The sequence below is a fragment of the Callorhinus ursinus genome, unplaced genomic scaffold, assembly GCF_003265705.2.
Source record: "Callorhinus ursinus isolate GAN/ISIS: 27379988/994484 unplaced genomic scaffold, GSC_fseal_2.0 scaffold4, whole genome shotgun sequence".
Taxonomy (NCBI): domain Eukaryota; kingdom Metazoa; phylum Chordata; class Mammalia; order Carnivora; family Otariidae; genus Callorhinus; species Callorhinus ursinus.
Genome location: NW_027397066.1, coordinates 20,339,167 through 20,359,824, shown reverse-complemented (window position 1 = coordinate 20,359,824; position 20,658 = coordinate 20,339,167).

Sequence of the window (20,658 nt, the reverse complement as noted above, 5' to 3'; positions counted from 1 at the left end):
AAAAAAAAAATTAAAAAAAAAAAAAAAAGAAAAAAACAGAATTAGAGAGAAGCTCACATTTCTCAGGCAAGCTCTTCCCATGGCTTGGTCCCAGCCAGCCATTTCCAGTGTCCCTTGCTTAACACCTTGTAGTGCAAGCAAGCCCAAGCCCCAGTGGTTGGGTTTTCTCTTTTTTTGTAATGCAAGTGCCTGATTTAAGTTTTGATTGCCAAGGCACCCACTTCAGAGATGGTCGGCCACAGGACGAGATAAAGAGCCAGGCCACCTCCCCACACTGACGCTCCTTTATTTTAGAGATTTTGGTTGATTTTGATAACAGACTATTTGGGCCACTTGATTTTGCTCTTCCCACACTTTAAACTCCTGCTCTTATGTTTTGTTTTGTTTTGTTTTGTTTTTTTTCAGATTTTATTTGTGTATCTGGAAAGAGAGAGAGAGCACAAGCTGGGGTAGCAACAGGCAGAGGGAGAAACAGGCTCCCTGCTGAGCAAGGAGCCCAACGCGGGACTCAATTCCAGGACCCTGGGATCAGGACCTGAGCCAGAGGCAGACGCTTAACTGACTGAGCCACCTTGGCGCCCCTGCTCTTACATTTTAAATTCACCAATAAGGAGTGAGCCTGAGAAACCCTAGGTCCCCATGCTCAGCCCCAACAAAAGGAGAACTCCCCAACCTTAACCCTAACCACCATCTCTCACACCCCACTATGCTCACTCTCTCTCTCTCTCTTTCTCACACACACACACACACACACACACACACACACACACACACCCCACCCAGAGACCTCGCTACACGGCCCCAGGTATGCTGTGTAATTTCCAGGTCCTGTAAGCAACAAACCTTAATTTTTTTTTAAAGTTTCCTGGTTTTTTAAAGTTTTATGGTTTTTGCTACAGGGTATCTTGCGATCATAAAGAGATCCTAAAGGACTGGTCCAAAAAAAAAAAAAAAAAAAAAAAACCTGTTATTGATCGGCCAAGACTGGCACAGAACACACCCCTCACACATTTTACGTAAAAAGACTGGAGAAAGGGAAGCGGTCAAACAGACATTAAGTAGAAAAACTATTATTTTATCCCAACACAAGGACATTCTGAGCCAAATTCAGTACCATTTTTTCTCCTAGTAAAGAAATATAGCTTACAGGCCATTCTCTCTGGCTCTTTAAGCAGGCTAAGAAAATGAATGTTTCATCTGTTTCTCTCATTCCCTTTGTTTTTCCTAGAAGGATTCCTTAATCAGGCCATTCATGAGTCATCCACCTCATTCTTAACTTCTGAGAAAATGCACAAAAGCTCTCCTACAGGGGCCCTGCAACCGAAGACTTCTGGCCTCCTACATTGTTAAACCAGGCACTTTGGAGCCCCAGAACTGATGTAAGGTCCCTCCAAGGTCAAGTGTGGGCTCCCGGCAAGTTAGGTGAACAAAGCCGTGAGCCTCAGGGCATAGATTCTCAGGCAAGCTTATCTTTTTTTTCCCTCATTATAGTGAAAGATTATTCATTAATGGTTTAAATGGGTGCAAATTCCTCTAAATCCCGCTTCCCCCCGCCCCCCCCCCCCCCCCGCATATAAATTCCAAATGTTTGGTAAGTGGGGGTATTACTGCCCTCCTTGCTCAGCCAAAGCCAGCTAGCTATTGCTCCTAAATCAGGCAGCATTGCCTTTCAGGTAATCTCCATTCTCCTCAGCCAGCACCACAAAATCCCCTGCTTAGTAGCCCTTTCTAGACCTTTCGCTGGGCATCTGGCAACACTTTCTCTGGGCATGGTTTTTGTTGTTATTGATAATAATAGCAGCCACAGATCTCATTTAATTCCATAACAATTTGAGGATGCTGTTCTATTTCTATTTACAGAGAAAATGGAGGTGCAGAGATGAGAGGCAGCCTGCCCCAAATTCGACAGCAGCTCAGTGCTAGTCCAGCTCCAAACCCTTTCAGCCCTGAGTGCCCTCTTTGAAGAGGTGCTTTCTTTTTAATCCCAAAGACTTTAAGAGGAAGTGCCTCCTATTCACATGATGGAATATCTTGTTTATCCCAACACCCAGGACATAGTTTGCTAAATGATAAATTAGAGTTCCCCATGATTGTGTCTGAAATATCTTAAATTCTGCCTGATTCAGAATGCATACTTGGAGTCTTGACTTCAACAATGTGGCAAATGCTTGAGTTGATGTCAAATACCTGCTCTGGACTGAACTGTGTCTCCCTACAATTCCTGTGTTGAAGCCCTAACCCCCAGTGTGGCTATATTTGGAGTAAGGGAGGAATTAAGGCTAAATGAGGTTATAAGGGTGGGACCCTGATCAGATAGGATTAGTGCCCTCATAAGAAGAGACATCAGAGTGCTCCAATCCCTCCTCTTCCCCTTAACTGTGTGGCTTGAGCAGGTCAGTTCACCTTTCTGAGTCTCAGATTTTTTCACCTATCAGATGAGGGTGAAAATGTCCATGTCGTACAGATGGGGGTAGTTCAGGTGATGGGTACAAATAGTGATTAATCTATAAACGCTAGTGGCCTGGAACTCAATGGTGTGAGCATACTGGGTAGCCTCAGAGGATGTGAGCATTTCCAGGTCCCTTTCTAAAAGCAAAAAGGTAGCAGTGCCTGGGTGGTTCAGTCGGTTGAGCGTCTGACTCTTTGTTTCGACTCATGTCATCATCTCAGGATCCTGGGATCGAGCCCCATGCCAGGCTCCACGTTCAGCAGGGAGTCTGCTTCAAGATTCCCTCCTCTGCCCCTCCCCCTGCTCACTCTCCTGTTCTTTCTAAAATAAAATAAATCTTAAAACAGAAAAAAAAAGAAAAATTCATAAAGACAGAGTGAAATAATAAGAGTTCTGTATACCTGGGTCTATTACTCACCAGATACTGTGTGATTCACTTTACACCCTTGGCCTTATCACAATAGAACTTTTGCTCATCCAAAGCCAAAATCAACAGCACAAGAAAGTTAGGATAATATTGGTCCTGAGATGGTCAAACAGGGAAACACCAGAGCACACCAGGCTTCCCATACTCCCCAGAGCCCAGCCTTGCCACGAGATCTGGCTTGACACCTTGCAAAACTGAGGACAAAGCCCCCTGGACCCTACTGGGCCACCCCTGCCTACAAAAGTACCCCCCACTGCTGGGGCTGGGGCTGCCTGCTGGTGAATGAGAAGGCGGCAGGCAGACGACAGAAACAATATCCGGCTTCCAGCAACCCTGGGCTGGTTCTGGGGGCAGTTTGCAAGCTCGGGCAGGGAAAGAGGTGGAAATGGAGGTCCAGGCGACTGAAGGAGTGAGCCAACAGGAAAGGAGCCCGAAGTGGAGCAATGTTCTCCCAGCCTCTTGGAGATAGACGTAAACCAAAACAAACCAGCACAAAACCACATCCCAGGGAACACGGGTCACTGCTATGGGCTGTCTTGTGTCCCACCCCAAATTCCTTTGTCAAAGTCCTAACCCCCAGTGCCCCAGAATGTAGCCATATCCGGAGATATCTGTACCCATTTTTTAAAGCCCTAGGGTCTTTAAAGAGGTAACTAAATTAAAATGAAGTTATTAGCGTGTGCCTAACCCAATGTGACTGGTGTCTTTATAAGAAGAGGAGATTTGGACACAGACACGCACAGGAGGAAGATGGTGTGAAGGCAGAGGGAGAAGACACCCCTCTGCGAGGCAAGGAGAGAGGTCTGGCCGTCCCAAGGAACACATCATGCTAACACCTTGATCTCAGACTTCCAGTCTCTGGAACATTTCTGTTGCTTGAGCCACCCAGGCCGTGGGGCACTTGCTCTAGCAATGGGAGTCAACGAATCCAGTCGTTTCTTTGGAGGAGCCTCAAGAGGCGGGGGACCTCCAAGCAGGTCAGAGTCATCGAAGAGCAAGAGGCTCAGACAACAGGGGCAAAGCATCCAAGACGGGGCTTGGCGTGTATACAACCCCAGTGTTGGGTGACAGCCAACCCCCCACCAACAAAGGACACCATCCCCAACCAGCCCTACGCAGAACCAGCCATCCACCCACGCCCACTGGAGGTGTGTGCCTGAGCTCACCTCCCACTTGTCACCTGCTCTACCCGGTCCCCACCACCGTGAGCCCCACGGAGACTCCTGCAATGATATCTAACTGGTCTCCCTGCCTCCTGCCAACTCTCCAAGCAACAGGTGGAATGAGCCTTTCGTGACCTACAACCCGCCGTGGCTCTCATCCTGCTGAGAACAAACCCAGCATCCTTCCCCTGATCTAAAAGGTATTATGCAATCTGAGCCTCACCCCTGCCACGCGGGCCCCTCTCTCAGCCATCCTGACGCGCTCCCGCCTTCTCTGCTCCTTGAGCAGATCCAGCACATTCCCATCTCTCGACTTTGGTACTTCCTGTCTTGTCTGTGCAGGACTGAGCTTCCCCTGATACCCACACGGCTCGACCATTTGACACCATCCATCTTCCTCCTTGTCCGATACAAGGAGCTCACCCCTTGAATACTCAGAGGCATTCACATGCCTGGAGGCCGTCCATTCCACTGGACACCGGCAACTGCTGGACAATTGTTTTCAAACACGTGCCCTGATCCGCCCCATGCCTGGTTCCCTCCCTGGCTGGATCCAGGCCTCTGCTCAGAAGCCCTTCCTGACCACCCTAGGAGCACACCCTCTGCTTTTCATTTCTCTGCTCCTCCACTATGTAGCTTTCCTTCAGAGCACTTCTCACTGTCTGCGGGGTGGTTTATCTATTATCTGTCTCTTCCTCCAGGAAACGAGCTTTGAGGGCAGGGGTCCGAAGGGCCAGGTCGGTGCCGAGCCCATTGTGGCAATCCTACAGTGAGTGGGTTTCCCAAGGGCACGTGGACTTTCACCCACTGACCTAGAGCATGAAATGACCTCTGGTCAAAGTCTCCCCCTGTGCAAACCCTAATGAACCTGAAGCTATTGCCACAATAGGCCTTATTATAAAACTCTAGGTGCCAAATGTAATGGGTTGTTAAAAGCTTAATTAATCGGGATTTTCTGGTGGGTGCTGGGGGCTGAGTCTGATCGCCAGCCCTGCATGCACTGGCCCCCCAGACCCTCCCTCACAGAGAACCTGCCTTGCCTCAGCCAGGCTTCTCAGCCAGCCGCGACAATGCCCCCCAGCCAGCCCGCCATGACCCCTGACTTCTGAACCCCAGCCACGGCTCACTGAGCAACTCCCATGTGCCCCCCCCCACCCAGGTGCTAAGGGCTGGACACGTGTGTTGTCCTAAACCCATCTCACAATCCAAGAGGTATTGTTGCCCCCATTTTTTTAGATGGAGAAGCTAAGGCTCAGAGGGGTGGAGTCAAGCACCCAAGGTCACGAAGCTAATAAGGGACCTTGAATCCTGGCCCCTGATTCCAAACCCACATGCTGTGGCCAGTGCTCTCCCGCCTCTGACCAGCACGCCCTAACTGCAGGAACTTTCCATCCTCTCTGCTCCTCAGGCCCAGTGAGCACCCAGGCGTCTTCCAGTGTTTGTGGGTCTCTCGTCTCCCCAGCTGCACCCGACTTCTTGACCTCAAGGCCCTGGCCTTCCGTCTGTGTGCAGTGGGCATCCAGCAAAGACTCTGTCTTCAGGGGGGCTCAGCAAATCTCTGTTCATTCACGGACCCATGGCCCCGCTCTTGAAGGGGGAAGGGGTGCTGGTCCCTTCACAAGCCATGACCCGATTCATTGAACAGCATAACAAAAACCACGTGACTCCAGGAGACCATCAGCTGCTGGTGAGCAAGGAATTTTGTCTGCCTCATTTCCTGTCTCATCCCGAGCCCCTGGAGAAACACCTCTAAACATCTCAGCACTGACAGCATGTGGCCAATGGTCAGCCAACAAGAATGGCTAATGCCTGTCTCCCTCACGCAATCGTGAGTTTCCCGCAGAGAAGACTAAGCTGGTTCCTCTTTGCATCCCCTGAACTCCAGCATTTGTTCCTTATTCACTCAACAAATATTTATGATGTGCATGATTCCAGGCATAAAAGATACAGCCAGAAAATAAAAAAGGTCCAAATCCCCCCACCTTCAAGATTTACTGGAAGAGTCCTGTGTGCCTGGAACCATCCGAGGCCACGAGGACACACCAATGAACCAGGCAGAGGTCCCAGCTCTCAGGAGCATTGTAGTGCAGGATAAAAGACAAGAAGCAAGCAAGCAGATAAATAAATGAAACCATCACTGACTGAGAGAAAGGCTATCCTAGCATCCAGCAGGGCCTCCGCTGGTGTGTGAAAAGGAGAGGTAGGGGGTGGCTGCTAGAACACGCTCAGGAAAGGAGAAGGTCATGGCTCGGAGGCCAGCCGTGTCATTCCCCAGCTGAGAGGCCTTGTGTGGTCTCGTCGGCTCTCCAGGACCAAGTTTCTTTGTCTACTGCACCTACTGCGTGGGGAGGCTGTGCTGACCAAGTGAGTTGAGCATGGGAGCGAGGCAGAGAGAGAGGAAGCAGGCAAGCCGGCCCCTACGCCAGGTGAAGGGGAAGCCGAGCTGTTAGGGGTTACTTGTGACCCACACTCACGTCCCCTCCTGGGGCTGAAACCAGGCAAAGGCAATAGCCCTGCAATACCCAACCCCTCCCCAGGCTTCATGAAACACCTGGGACTGCTTTTGCAGGAATTTTTCCTCCAACACTCAGATGCCAATTAACATTAATGTTCGGCTGAAAAAGTCCCGCCAAGCCCTTCCTGTCCCAGATTCAACTGGGACCAAGCAACTCAGTGTCTCCCTGGATTGACCGAGTGCACGCACAGCCCACTCCAACCACATCAAATGCAGAACAACTCAAGGAGCAGGGAAGACCTTGCCTGGGAATCAGTCCTCAAATCAAATCACATCTGTATCTGATCACTCATTCATCCAACAAATGTTTATCCCAAATCTCGATGTAGCGGGTATTGTTGGACTCTGGGGTGCAAAAATGGCGCAGGTCGCCATGTTTTTACAGGTGCCAGTTCCTGTCCTGGAATGTCCTTATGGATCCCCCGACCATCACTGCTTCCCCATCTGCCTATCTCCCTTCATCCGGTGAACTTCATCCCTCAAGGCTAAGTTCAGGTACATCTCTTGGCCACCTCTCCCAGTCTAGATGCCCCTCTGCTATGCCCCCACATGACCCCACCCTGGGATCAGCTCTGTCTTCTGCTTGGTCTGCTGTGTGGTTCTCCAGTCTCACTAGACCGTGACCTTCTTGAGGGCCTTGAACTGTAGTTGCAACTTGATAAATATGTGCTGAATGGGTATTTCTGACCCACTTTGTCCATCACAGATTCAAAAAAGGGCAATGTCTGAAAAATTGGTTCATAATATATAGACAGGAGCCCCTGCTATCTGTCCTGATGATATTCAGCCAAAATGTTTCTCAAGACTGTGTATATAAAATACCCCACAGTGCTGAGCAGGAACTGAGTAACCAGTTGTGTTATGATATCGTTGTGTGATCTCTTTGATGATATTAATGATGATTATGAGAGAAGATATTTAAATTTGGCTGGAGGAAGGGACTGGAGGTCAGAAGACCATGACTTTTAACCATGACTTCCAAACTTGTGCTGTGACCTTGGACAAATCCTGCTGATTCCAGCACTATCATCACCTGGAAATTGGGAGTAAAAGCCCTTTCCTAGTCCGTCTGAGTTTATGACGGGCAATACAGTTTAAGCCTGTAGCCCTCATCCTACCTCCCTTCCAGGCCCAAGCACCAATTTAATTCCGTCTGGAGCGAGGTCAAGAGTAGGCCCTGAATCCCAGGGTCTGCAAAGCCATCCGTGGTGACATCCTGTTCCTTTTCTGGTCTATGCTCTCCAGACCCTTGTGTTCCTACCACGCATTTCCTGAGGCACATGGCTAAGGATGATGCCACCTGAAAGCCAGCCAGAAAAAGTCACTGCCACAAGTAATGCTTGAATGGTTGTGGGATGCCCTTTAAAGAGCCCCGAATTGGGTCACAGTGAAGACCTACATGAGTGACCCAGCCAGCCCACACGATGCACATAGCATAGTCAAGGCTGTTGTTACCTGTCAGAAAACGATGATCAGAGCCTTTGGGGACACCGTGGCCAACTCTAGGGCAAGTAGTGATAATGACATCCATCATTCTGCAACCCACATTTTCTGGAACATTCAGAACAATGCTCCTAGGGCCTGGGTTTTATCCCACTCTACCCACACTCCCCCCCCCCCCAGAACCTTGGAGCATGGATGAAGGGCTGAGACATTTGGGGATATCTGGGAGTTATTTTGATGGATACCAGTAAAGGCATCGTGGTTCTATTGGGGGAATCTATTGATCCACATGGCCCTCTGGACCTCTCTGGCCAGGCCCTCAGAGGAGCTCTAAAGTTTGGCCAGAAGAAGAAGGGAAAATGGAGAAGAAACAGGAGAGCTTTAGAGGCTCAGGGCCCCCACAGTAAACCTAGAGGCTAAGCTGATTCCCCTCTCCCCCTGGCCTTGGAACTCAACCTCTCTAGGAAACCTAAATTACCTCTTTACAGACCTTCCTGCAGGGCCATGATGTCACCTCTTCCAGGAAGTCCTCCCTGACCTGGTTGCATAAGCCTGGCCAGTTTTGGCATTGACTGTTGGAGCTCCCCATACCACCTGTGCTTATCACTACACTCATGTCACAGAATCCTAATTGCCTATTTTCATGTGAACTCTAGGGGGTAAGAATAAAGTTAGAGCAATTAAGACAAAAAGTCAAGCTGGAAAATGGCCTGGAGCACAGCAGACAGAGTTGAAAAGCCATGCACAAGTGAAAAACAGAAGTGGTAAGAGGAGCTCTACTTATTGAAAAGTGAGACCATCCCCTTTCATGCTCCCACATTCCCACGTACCCTCAGCTTCCAGAACACTGGCAGCCAGGCTTGCATGCCCCAAGTTAAAGTCTGGGGGGTACTTTACCAGAGGGATCAAGCTCAGAAACCAGCCTAGAAGAAAAGACCCACACGTGCTACATTTGGAGGCTTGACAAAGAAAAACCTTGGCCCCTGCCCAGTTGTCCCACCGTGATTCCCACAGGTCAACCCGGTCCTCCCTTTGGTTTGTTAGAGCCTCGTTCTTAAAGATGGACAGGCACTCAAGGTGCACCAGACATCCGAGGAAGGCCTCCCACAAGAAAGTCAGAGACAAAACCAACACCAAGAAGAAACTCACTGGGAGTAGAGGCACCTCAGGGAACAGAAGAAAACTTTGGAGAGCCCACAAAATCTCAAAGACAAAAGAGAACAGATTGCCCCATGGAACAAGAACAGAGTACTTGAAAAAGAGATACTCCAAAAACAGAAAAGGCATTTGGAAATAAAAGTTATAGTGATTGATTACATATGCATATATGTTCGATGGAAGAAGAAAATACAGAGAAAACAGAAAGGAGAAACTTATCAAAGAAAGAAGAGTATGCTCCCCAAATTGAAGAACAACATTTTCCAGATTTAAAGGGCTTATCCAGTACCTAACAGTGAATTAAAAAACTGCCCCATAGAAAAGTGACAGAGGTGTTAGCTAACACTACAGTGGTAATCATATTGTGATATATAAATGTATCAAATCAACAGGTTGGACACCTTAAAGTTACACAATGCAATATGTCCATGACATTTCAATACAAAAATAAATAATAAAAAGTGCCATATAAAGGCCCATCGTCATGAAATTTCGGGACAAAAGGGTTAAAAAGAAAATCCTAAAAGCATCCCAGTTGGGAATCAGAAACACATGGGACTTCAAACTGGAAGCTAGAAGATAATGAGCAAAGCCTTCAAATTTCTGACAGGGAATGACTTTTATTCCAGATCCTACATCCAGTCAAACCATCAAAAACATGTGAGGATAGATGACAGTTTCCGACACGCCTGATGCAGTCCCTTCCTCGCCCTCCCCGGGCTCTCCTCTCCTCCACAACGGGGTTGAGCTAGCTGCTTTCTGCCATCCATGCTCAATGGGGGCCAGATCACCCCCACATGGGCAAAAGTTGGTTCTTAGGTGGTGTGAAAAAAATCATATTCTTTTTAGTATAAAGCACAGTTATATATGCCATACATAAATCAATATATAGCCTCTCCAGGGTATGAACATTGTAGGGGGAGAGGCAGTTAGGCAAAAAATGTCCCCTTGGGGAGACGAAAATAGAAAAAAGGTTGAGAAAGATTAGGTTAGTCAACGGAAGACACTGGCAAGAGACTGAGGAGCGAAGCCATTGGAGAGGAAGCCCTTTCTCTACTCGGCCTCTCTGCTCTCTGGGGCAACATCCTCAGCAGTGGCCACATCTCTGCCTTAAATCCAGCAACTTCTGGCTTAGGCTGGCATGACCCCGCCCCCGGGGTCCAGTTACACCATCTCCCAGGTCTCTGGGGATGGCAGGAGCATCCTGCTGTTGCTAACCCCTGTTCGGGGCCGCCCCATCCTGTCTGGCTTCTTAGTTCTTCCATCCCACAAAGCCATTCCCTCGGTTCAATCCCCTCTGTTGACTATAGGAGGGAAATACGGCAGCCCTCTTTGGCCTCGTAAGCTCTGTACTTTATACGGCTGTGAAAAGCGTTGTTGTAGCTTCATTAAAAGATTTAAAACTTCCAAAAGGAATAGTGGTTCATTTTTTCAAATAAAATTAGTAATAGCTGGCCCAAAGCAAAAGGGGTGGGAGGCAGGGTGGAGGGAAGACAGCGAACAAGCCATGTTTCCAGTGATGAGCACAGAAGCCACGTGATGCTTGCCCAGCTGTCGGGGAGCCCAGCACAGGGTCTATAGAGCGCACTGCACATCCTAACAGGAGCCTGCTGGATGAGATGAGGGGGCGCAGGTGGGCCAGAGGGACTGTCAACACAGGCCAGTGACTGCAGGGCCCCAGCGTGCCCCTCCTGGGACTCCTGCTGGTCACAGGTTGGGTGGAATGGCCAAGAGACTGCCATTCGATCAGCCCAGTGCCCCCGCAGACGCCTGGGGGGATTCCCCCCCATACCGTCTTCTCCCATTTCTAGGTCTTCCCGGATCCGGATGGATGAGCCAAGGTTGTCAAAAGAATTTGAAGAGTTAGTATTTTTGTTTAAATCAATGAAAAGAAGTGTCCCTTCTCCTTTTCATGCATCAGGAAACCACAAAGCTCCCTGGGGCAAGTTCAGCTTGGTCTTCATTGCTGAACCCAAGCCCTCCTCTCTGGATTTTTTTTTTTTTCTTTTTTTAAGGAGCACAAAAGGTCCCTCCAAAATCGATTCTTATTTCTATAGTCAGTGAGGAGACTCATGTAGGCTCCATTCTTTCTCAGCTACTGTTCCCCAAACTGGTAAAAGTGGGCATCAGGTGAAAAGCAAGTTCAAGATAGCTAGCTGTGTGTTCTACTGAGCCCAGGGCTTCACCTTTCTGTTCAAGAAAACTAGGAAGAAAGAAAAAGAACCAGAGAAGGAAGGGAAGGAACGAGACAGAGAGACACAGATGGGCTCGGAAACAGACCTGATGGTTGTGATCATTTTTCTCTTCTTTCTTTTTATTTGTACTCATTTATTTGCTTATTTGTGTTTTCTAATCTGGTGCAGCATAAAGAGAAAAAACGTTGGAGTTTTCCTTGTTTTGTTTTCTGTCAGAAACTAAAGTGGGGAGGGAAGGAGCATGGGAGACACAAAGGAAACACTCAGAAATGTTGACGCTGGAGCTCACTGGTGAGCCTGAGGGCAAACCTTCTTACTTAATTTATCTTTTCCACCCTTTCCACTAGGACCATTCTTGGCTTCTGTAATAACAACAAAAATCCCTGTACACAAAACAAAAACAGCAATAAAGATTTTGTCTTGTTTCTGAAAAAGACTAAAACTACTCCAAACGATAAACAGAGTTTTGTTTTGTTTTTTTTTTCTGAATGATAAGATTTGGGGCACGTTTTTCCTTTTTACTTATCTCTGATTTGCAAATGTCAACAAAGAAAAGATATCACTTGCGTAAGAAGGAATATCCAGGCAGTTGTGTTTCACGCCTTCCCTCGACACACCCCATCACCCCGGGGTACCCCACGAGGGTCCCCAAACTGTAGCAGGAACGAAGCCACCAGAGAGACTTTCAGTCCCTTTTTCACCTCTCTGTCATTGCCTCAGGGAAGAAGAACCAATAACAGGACTTCCAAAGAGGACCTCACCTTTCCTCGGGGATAGGTTCAGAATCACACTGCAGAGAATTTTCTTCCACAGGGTTCTTAAGCTCAAATCAACACATTTATTTTTCCAGTAGGTTGTAGGGTCTTTGAGGGAAGGAAGTATTCCCCAGTCATCGTTATATCCCTCACAGTGCCTATTAAATTATCTATAATAGGTGGCCGGTGCTTTATCATTCATTCAACAAACTTTTATTGGGGGATCCACGGAGCACCATCAACTCAGTGAGGTCCTAGGAGATGGACCAGGGCCTGGGCACTGCCCTAAAGGTCCCCTACTTGTCCCATCTGTGTGGAGGACAAAGTGTCCACAATAGTTATAACCCAGAGTGACAACGATTAGGCTGCACCAGACTCAGCAGGGTCAGCTGTTGAAATGTTCAAAGTTGCAGGGCACTGGGTGTCTGGGATGCTAAATCAACCCATGTGTTTACAAGGTCTGAGAATCCGTGGATCCATGGCTATCTGTTTGTTCCACTGACTTGCTTCAACCTAACTCCAGCTTCCAGAGCCCGGGGCTCCGCCCTACTCTGTACAGAGCTCCCCTCATCCACTCTCCCCTTGGCTGTTGGGCCGCCCATTGTCAAGGACACTAACTAGATGGATTGGAATATCCAAGCTCGCCTCCCTTCACCCTACAGGAGGCTGGGCTCTGTTCCTCAGTAAAGACTGATGGGATTCTAGTAGAACGAACGAAAAGTTCCAATAGCACCTTTGTTGATATGCGGGAGTCTAATCAAAATCCTCAACAAAGTTCCTCAGAATCACATTACTCCGGCCATGTGCCACGTGGAAACACCGGGACAATGCTCCTGAAGAGTGGAGTGCCTCCTTCATGGGCCATCTCATCATCCACCCATTCAATACCCAGACTGACTGCCTACCCTTGGCCAAGTCATACCAGGCTCTAGGGACACCGAGAAAAGAAGCTAGGGTCTGGCGGGAAGAGCGAAGTGCAAGCCATCCTGTAAAAGGAAAACCCATGGAAAGTGGGGTGTGTGGACACGGAGGCTGGCGAAGGAGGAGGCACTGGGCAGAGGAGACCATGTGAGCCGGAGATGCAGACAGGTGAGAGACTGACAACTGGGGGGACCATGGGAGCTGGAGATGCAGACAGGTGAGAGACTGACAACTGGGGGGACCATGGGAGCCGGAGATGCAGACAGGTGAGAGACTGACAACTGGGGGGACCATGGGAGCTGGAAAGACGAATAAAGAGGTGAGGCCTAGCAGTAGTCAGGAGCCGGACCGAGATGAACCCTGTATACCACAAAAAAGAGATTCTGCCGGGTCCCACAGCGGCTGGAGTCACTGAAGAATTCTGAGCAGGGGAGTGACGCATCTAAAGTGGGAGAGAATTAAAAGAAAAATAGAGAAAAAAAAAAAAAAAAAAAAAAAAAAAAAGGAGAAGTTTAAAAATTCCTAAGCATCGGATTTGGGAACTTGGAGGTGATTTGGGTCCTTCTGGCATCTGCTGGGGAGGTCGGAACATCTGGAGAGGGGACGCGTACTGGCAGGGAGAAAGGTAAAGAGGGAGTTTATTACCACAGGCCAGGTGAACAGGGCCCGGGGGCTGAGCCAGGGCTGGGGCAGTGGTGATAAAGGAGGGGGGCAGACAGGAGGTCCGAGGGGCAGAATCAGCAAGATTTAGCAGCTGATTGCAGTGGGGGAGGTAGGGTATAGTCGGGAGTGAGAAATGAGCCCTGGATCTGGCCCTGCTGAGATCACTGGGATGCGTGACGAGGCTAGTTTTCTAGGCAGCAGTGGAAACGGAGGAGAGTTTGGGGCAAGTTCAAAAGAGGGGAGAACAGGAAGTGTAGACAGTTGCTTCCGGTTTCATGGGGCAGGGGGAGGGTGGGGAGACGGAGACAGAGGGCAGCAGCTGAAGGCTCTTTTATTTAAAATTGGGGGTGTTATAGCACACTTGTATGCTGACGGGAAGCAATCAGAAGAGGACGAGAACCTAAGGGTACAGGAACAAGGAGACCCATGTGGGGTGAGGGCTGGTAGGACTGGTCCAGAAAGAACGTGGAGGGGTCATCCATGCTGTGGGAGCGGAGGCAGATGCGCCAAGAGAGGCTGGTAAGAGCATCTTTTCCCTGCTTGACTTACTTCACTCAGCATAACCCGCCCCCCCCCACCCGAGTTCCATCCATGTCGATGCGTGGAACATGAGCAATAGCACAGAGGACCATAGGGGAAGGGAGGGAAATCTGAAGGGGGAGAGATCAGAGAGGGAGACGAACCCTGAGAGACCATGGACTCCGGGAAACAAACTGAGGGTTTCAGAGGGGAGCGGGTAACAGGGTGATGGGTATTAAGGAGGGCACGCGTTGTGATGAGCACTGGGTGTTATATGTAACTAACGAATCATTGAATACTACATGAAAAACTAGTGAGGTACTATACAGTGGCTAACTGAACATAATTTAAAAAAAGAGCATCTTTTGCGTTTGTGTATATTTTCTCAATGAAATAGAAAGCTGCATGGGGGAGCTGAGCATGAGGATGGGAAGGAGGTTTGGGGAGTCTCAGAAGGGAGGAAATGGAGTGTGATTGCTCTCAAGGAGAACAAGAGAGGACACTGAGCTTTGGGAAAGAAAATGGTGATCCAGGTGCCTGCAGCCCCAGGAGATCATGCAGAGGTGACCAAATGACCAAGACAAGGAGGGGGCAAGTGTGAGCCCTGGGAGAGGCGAAGAGCCCCAACAGGACTAAAATACCCCATGGAAGCACAGAGAGTATCAACCACTCTGGGTGTGGGGTGCAGAGAGTCACAGCGGAAATGGGGTCCTCAAGCTAGAGCCTGGTTTTTACTTGGGAGTGTGTCAATAATTGGGGGCTCCAGGGGGCACCATGGAAAACATTAGGAGTGAAGTCAGAAGTTATAAAATAGCCATTGAAAAGTTACTTTCCAGTTGATAAAAGTGGACACTTTCCTTCACAGCTTTGCAAACAAAGCCAATATACTCTTGTTTAATTAGTGATATATAGTGATATAAGTGAACATATGATACAGTTACCATAGGGGTGGGTCCTGGATCACCCTGGGTCATCCAATGTCCTTTTCCCTCCTCAAGCTGACTGTGACGAAGAATTCGTCCCCCAGAGAAACCACAGAGCTCTGACAGCTCTTTTCTTCACTGTTCCCAGAAGACAGACCGTCTGCCACTGGTGCACCTGTTGGTCCGCCCTGCCCCACCCCCCGCCCCACCCCCCCACGGCACCAACAGTCCCTGCAGAGAAATAACTCATCCAGACCCAGGAGCCCAGTGCACGGACCTTGTCTCTCCCTGGAGGGCAGGTGGGAAGTTTTCAACCACAAAAATGCACTGTGTCCATGAGTCACGGGGAAGGTGATCTTACATCACCCCCTCAGGCATCCCAATCACTTCTGACTTTACATGCCCAACCCTGCCCTCTGTCTCCACTTCAGAAGAGCCTTTTCAGTGTCTAAATCTCATTTGTGGGGCGACTGGGTGGCTCAGTCGGTTGAGCATCTGACTCTTGGTTTCAGCTCAGGTCATGATCTCAGGGTCGTGGGATCACGCCCTGCACTGTGGCTTTGCATGGAATCTGCTTGGGATTCTTTCTCCCTCTCCCTCTGCCCCTCTCCCCCCGCCCTCTCTCTCTCTAAAATAAATAAATCTTTTAAAAAGTCTCCTTTGCATCCACCACCCTTGCTCCACCCACACCCTCATGGCTCCGCTGTGGATGCCACATGCATGACGCAGCCTTTTCCTGGCCAATCCCTGGCAAAAAAGACAGACATATCATCCCAGGAGAAACAGTCATTCCTCCCCAGGCTGCAGGATGGGTGCCAGATCCCTGGTTTTATCAGCAAAACCCAGGGGTCCTTCACTGCCCTTGCTAGCTGATAAAAGCCGAGAAGAGTGTTAGCCATGGTTCACAATCTTTTGAGAGGTTTTGGAAAGAAGAACTGCCATCAGCTGATTGTCTGCTCCCGATATTGGGATCAGGCTCCACTGTGGCTGCAGGGTGAGACGCTGCAAGTGACCGAATCTGGCAGGGGGCTCCGAGAGTCAGGAGGGGTCAGAATGCTGAAGCGTGTCCTCTGTGCTGCAGGAACAGCCAGGTTCTGCCATCAGTGGATTGGAGTTTGAATCCTGACTGCACCAGTATAATTTTGAGCAATGCCCTAACCCCAGCTGGGCACCAGTGTCCTGGCCTCCCAGAAGGACCCGCCAAGACATTCTCTCCTCCTCCCCACTCAGGGTGGTTGTGCAGATTCCATTGCTAAGGCAAAGCAAGACTCAGACACTAGGGAGCAAAGCTTGATAAACGTCCCATCCCTTCCCGGGTGAGGTTTGTATTTACAGGACTCTAAACATCGCTGATGGAATCCCAGGCCCCACCGAGGTGGAAATGGGTCTAATATAAACCAAGGCATCCCCTTGGAACATAGGAAGGAAGGAATGAGACCGTGCAAAGAACAGCTCTCCAGACCTGTCGGGGGTCCGCTAGTGGGCCAACACGGCCCTTGAGGACCTGCCCGGGCCTCTCTCAATGACTCCGACGTCATCCCACCTCCCGTGCACTAACTGGCGGGGCTCTCCCAAAGGTCAGTGCTCTTTCTGCTTCCAGGTCTTTGTACATGCTGTTTCCTCTGCCTAGAAAGCCCTTCCTCCTCTTCTTCACCTGGATATCCCTGACTCATTCCTCAGAACTAAGCTCAGGGGGCGGTCTCCCATCCAGGAAGCCTTCCAGGCTCCCACCCAGGCCGTGCTGGGCACAAGGACTGTAAGTATCTGCTTGCTTGTCCATCTCCCCACCGGACCAGGAGCCCTGGAGCCAGGGACTAGAATTCACAGACATATTAACGTTTCTGGCATCTGGCACATCGAAGGCACGCAATATATGTTTGATTCACTCACTCAACGAGTATTTACTGAGCACCTGCTATGTCCCTGACACGAGTACTGCAGTTAACAAAAAGTCGAATTCCCTGCCATCATGAAGCCAGGAGACAGACATTAAAAAGTAATCCAACAGGGGCGCCTGGGTGGCTCAGTCAGGTGAGCATCCGACTCTTGATTTTGGCTCAGGTCATGATCTCAGGGTGGTGAGATCGAGCCCTGCGTCAGGCTCCTCGCTGGGTGTGGGGCTTGCCTAGGATTCTCTCTCCCTCTCCCTCTGCCCCACCCTCTCTCTCTCTCAAAGAAAAAAGAAAGTAACCAAATAAGTATAAGCCAACTCATACGAAGTGCCAAGAAGAAAAACTAAAGCAGGGTAATAAGGATGGGGGGGGGTGTGCTGGGCAGGGGCAGCTGCTATTTTATGCAGGGTGCTGAGGGAGGGTGTGGAAGCGGGGTGGGCATTTGAGCAGAGCCCTGAAGTGAGCCAGGATAGGCCATATGGATATTTGCAGTAAGCTGACTGCCCAGATTTAAATTCCAGCTCTGTCACTCATCATCTGTGTGATTTTAAGAAAGTCTCCTAACTTCTTTATGCCTCAGTTTCCTCGTCTATAAAATGGGAATAATCATAGAGTTGTTGAGAGGTTTGGTTTTTTTTACTGTAAAATAGACATAAATTAAATTTGCCATCTTAACCATTTTCAAGTGCACTATTCAGTGGCATGAAGTACATTCGCATTGTTGTGCAAACATCACCACCATCCATCTCCAGAACCCCTTTCATGTTCCAAAACTGGAGTTCTGTGCCCACTGAACAATGATGCCCCTCTCCCCCGGCCCCTGGCAACCACCATCCAACTTTCTGTTTCTATGGAGTTCACCAGTCCAGGTGCTTCATTCACAGACATGGAATCTTACATTGTTTGTCCCTTTGTGGCTGGTTTATTTCACTTAAACATCATGTTCTCAAGGTTCATTCATGTTGTAGCATATGCCGGAATTTCCTTCCTTTTTAAGGCTGAATAATAAATATTCCATTGTATGTATGTGTGTGTGTAGATATCTACACACACTCATATCCCAGGAGAAACAATAATTCCTCCCCAGGCTGCTATAAACATTTTGTTTAACCATTCATCCATCAGTGGACACTTGTGATGCACATCCATCCTTCCTTCCATCCTTCCTTCCTTCCTTTTTTTTCTTTTTTTCTTTCTTTCTATTCATAGTAGCCATGCCGATGGGTATGTACTGATAGGTTTGGTGACTTCATACCTCGTCTCTAGGAAGTGCTCCATTAATGTGAGCCAAAATTCCCTGGGTCTTGACCATCTTCTGCGACTTTCTTCCTCCAACAGTTGGAATGAGGCCGCACCGAATGACGTGCTGTTCCTCGAGGTGAGGCCGAGTCTTCTCCCCTCTGCTTCCTGCCCAAACTGTCCTTCACTTGGATGGCCCGTCCCCCATCTCTGCCTGGTCAGAGCCCTCCTAGGCACCCCAGCTGCCGGCTGGCTGCTTCATTCCCACCGTGAGGTCTCATTCTCTCTTCATCCCGATGTTTCCCTCCACTGCATCCAGCGTGAACTTAACCTCATTCAGTTAGTTGTTCTTCCATTTATTTTTTAAATTGTGGTAAAATACTCATAATGGAAAATTTCACCCCACTTTTAAAAAATGTTACCAGTTGAATGGTACAAAATACATTCATATTGTTGTGCAACCGTACCATGGTCCATCTCCAGACATTTTTTTAAAGATTTTATTAATTAATTAATTTATTTATTTATTTATGTATTTGAGAACAAGTGCACACAAGCAGGGGGAGGGGCAGAAGGAGAGGGAGAAGCAGACTCTCCCCGCCAAGCAGAGAGCCTGACATGGGACTCGATCCCATGACCCTGGGATCATGACCTGAGCCGAAGGCCGATGCTTAACCGACTGAGCCACCCAGGCGCCCCCAGAACTTTTTATGCTGCAAACTGGAATTCTGTCCCCATGAAACACCAACTCCTCATGCCCCCCTCCCTTATCTCGCATGTCCCAGGCCACGGACGGCCCAGAGACGAAAGAAGCTGTCACACTTCCACCAAGATTTTAAAGTTCCGAGGCCAGGGCCCGGGGTGAAGCGGAGCGATTTTGGAGGGTGGACAAGGGGCCTCGGGGCAGAGGAAGCTGGTTCAGAGAGAGGGCCTCGTGGGGAGCAGCAGTGGCTCGGGGTCACCGCTGTGGGGCGCCTGGGAGAGTGGCCCAGAGGAGCCAGAGGACCTCGCCCACAGCCCCTCCCTGTCCCTCTCTGAGCCCCCGCATCCCCATCTGTACAGAGGAGGCCACAGCAGCGCCTGGGCCTCCGACTCCGCAGGGCACCGGGTGAGAAGAAGAATCCGAAAGAGTAAAGGCCTGGGGCAGCCCTAACGCCCGGGGTGACGAGGGACACGGCGCCGGCGGTCCTGTCCTGTCCGTGGCCACACACCACAGGAGGCTTGGAGAAACCCACCCCTCCACCTCGGGCCACCCAGCCAGCCGTCAGGGCCCAGACTCTGCAGCCCGCGGCCCTTGGCCTCTCTCCTTCCTGGCTGTGTGTTCCCGGGCAAGTTACTTAACCTCTCTGTGCCTCTGTTTCTTCGGTAAATCACAGCTCACAAGAGTTCCCACTTCACAGGGTTGTTATCATTAAATGGATTCCTGCTGATAAAGGACTCACGGTGCCATCCAAAGAGTGTGTGCTACGATCCTGTGGGGCAGAGGGGCTAGGGCGGAGCGGTCGCTTGTCACAGAAGCCACGGAGGGCCGTGCGTCCCGGCTCCCAGGAGCGGAAACACGCCAGGGTTGTCGCTCTTCCGGGTCATTGCTCCACCTCCTAATCCCCTTGTCATAACTGCTCCTGTTTGACGCTGTCACCACCGCTGTCCACTAGAGGGAGCCACCTCCCCCGGCCTCTCTCCCCTCGCTGTCTCTGTGAGTCTCTGTGGGTCTCTGTGTCTCTTCTCTCTCTTTGCCTCTCTCTCTCTGTCTCCTTTCTCTCTCTCCCTGTGTGTCTCTGTCTCTGCTTCTGTCTCTCCCTCTCTCTTTGTCTCTCTCTGTCTCTGTCTCTTCTCTCTCCCTGTGTCTCTCTGTCTCCCTCTCTGTGTGTGTGTCTGTCTATCTGTCTCCCCGTCTCTGTCTCTCTCTGTCTCCCTCTCTGTGTCTCTGTCTCTCCCTCACTCCCCTTCTTTCTCTCTCTCTGGATCTCGGTTTCTCTGTCACTGTCTGTCTCTCTCTCTCTGACAAGCCTGCTTTGGTAACACTCCTCTTTCTTAGCAAACCCACATGGCTTCGATCTTTCTGAAACAGTGTTCACCAAGGAACCCAGACATCTATATGATCCCACGAGTTCAAACCAAAGTTTACAAAGTCCGGGTTCGCACTTTGCCCAGAGGCCACGCCGAGCCAGGCCAGCTCCCCAACCAAGACGGTGCTGACCTGCAGGGCCCGGTGGGTCCTCATGTCCTTCCAGAGTCTGGCCTTTCTGTCCACCGCCCTGTCTGGGGAGCTCGGCCTGACTCCCACCCCGGGAGCAGAAGACTGATTCTGGGTAGCGGGGAGGGGGGCGCACTCTCCTGACCCTCCTCAGTCTCTTCCTCCTCCCCCAGACCAGGGGCTGGGGAGGCCAGAGGCA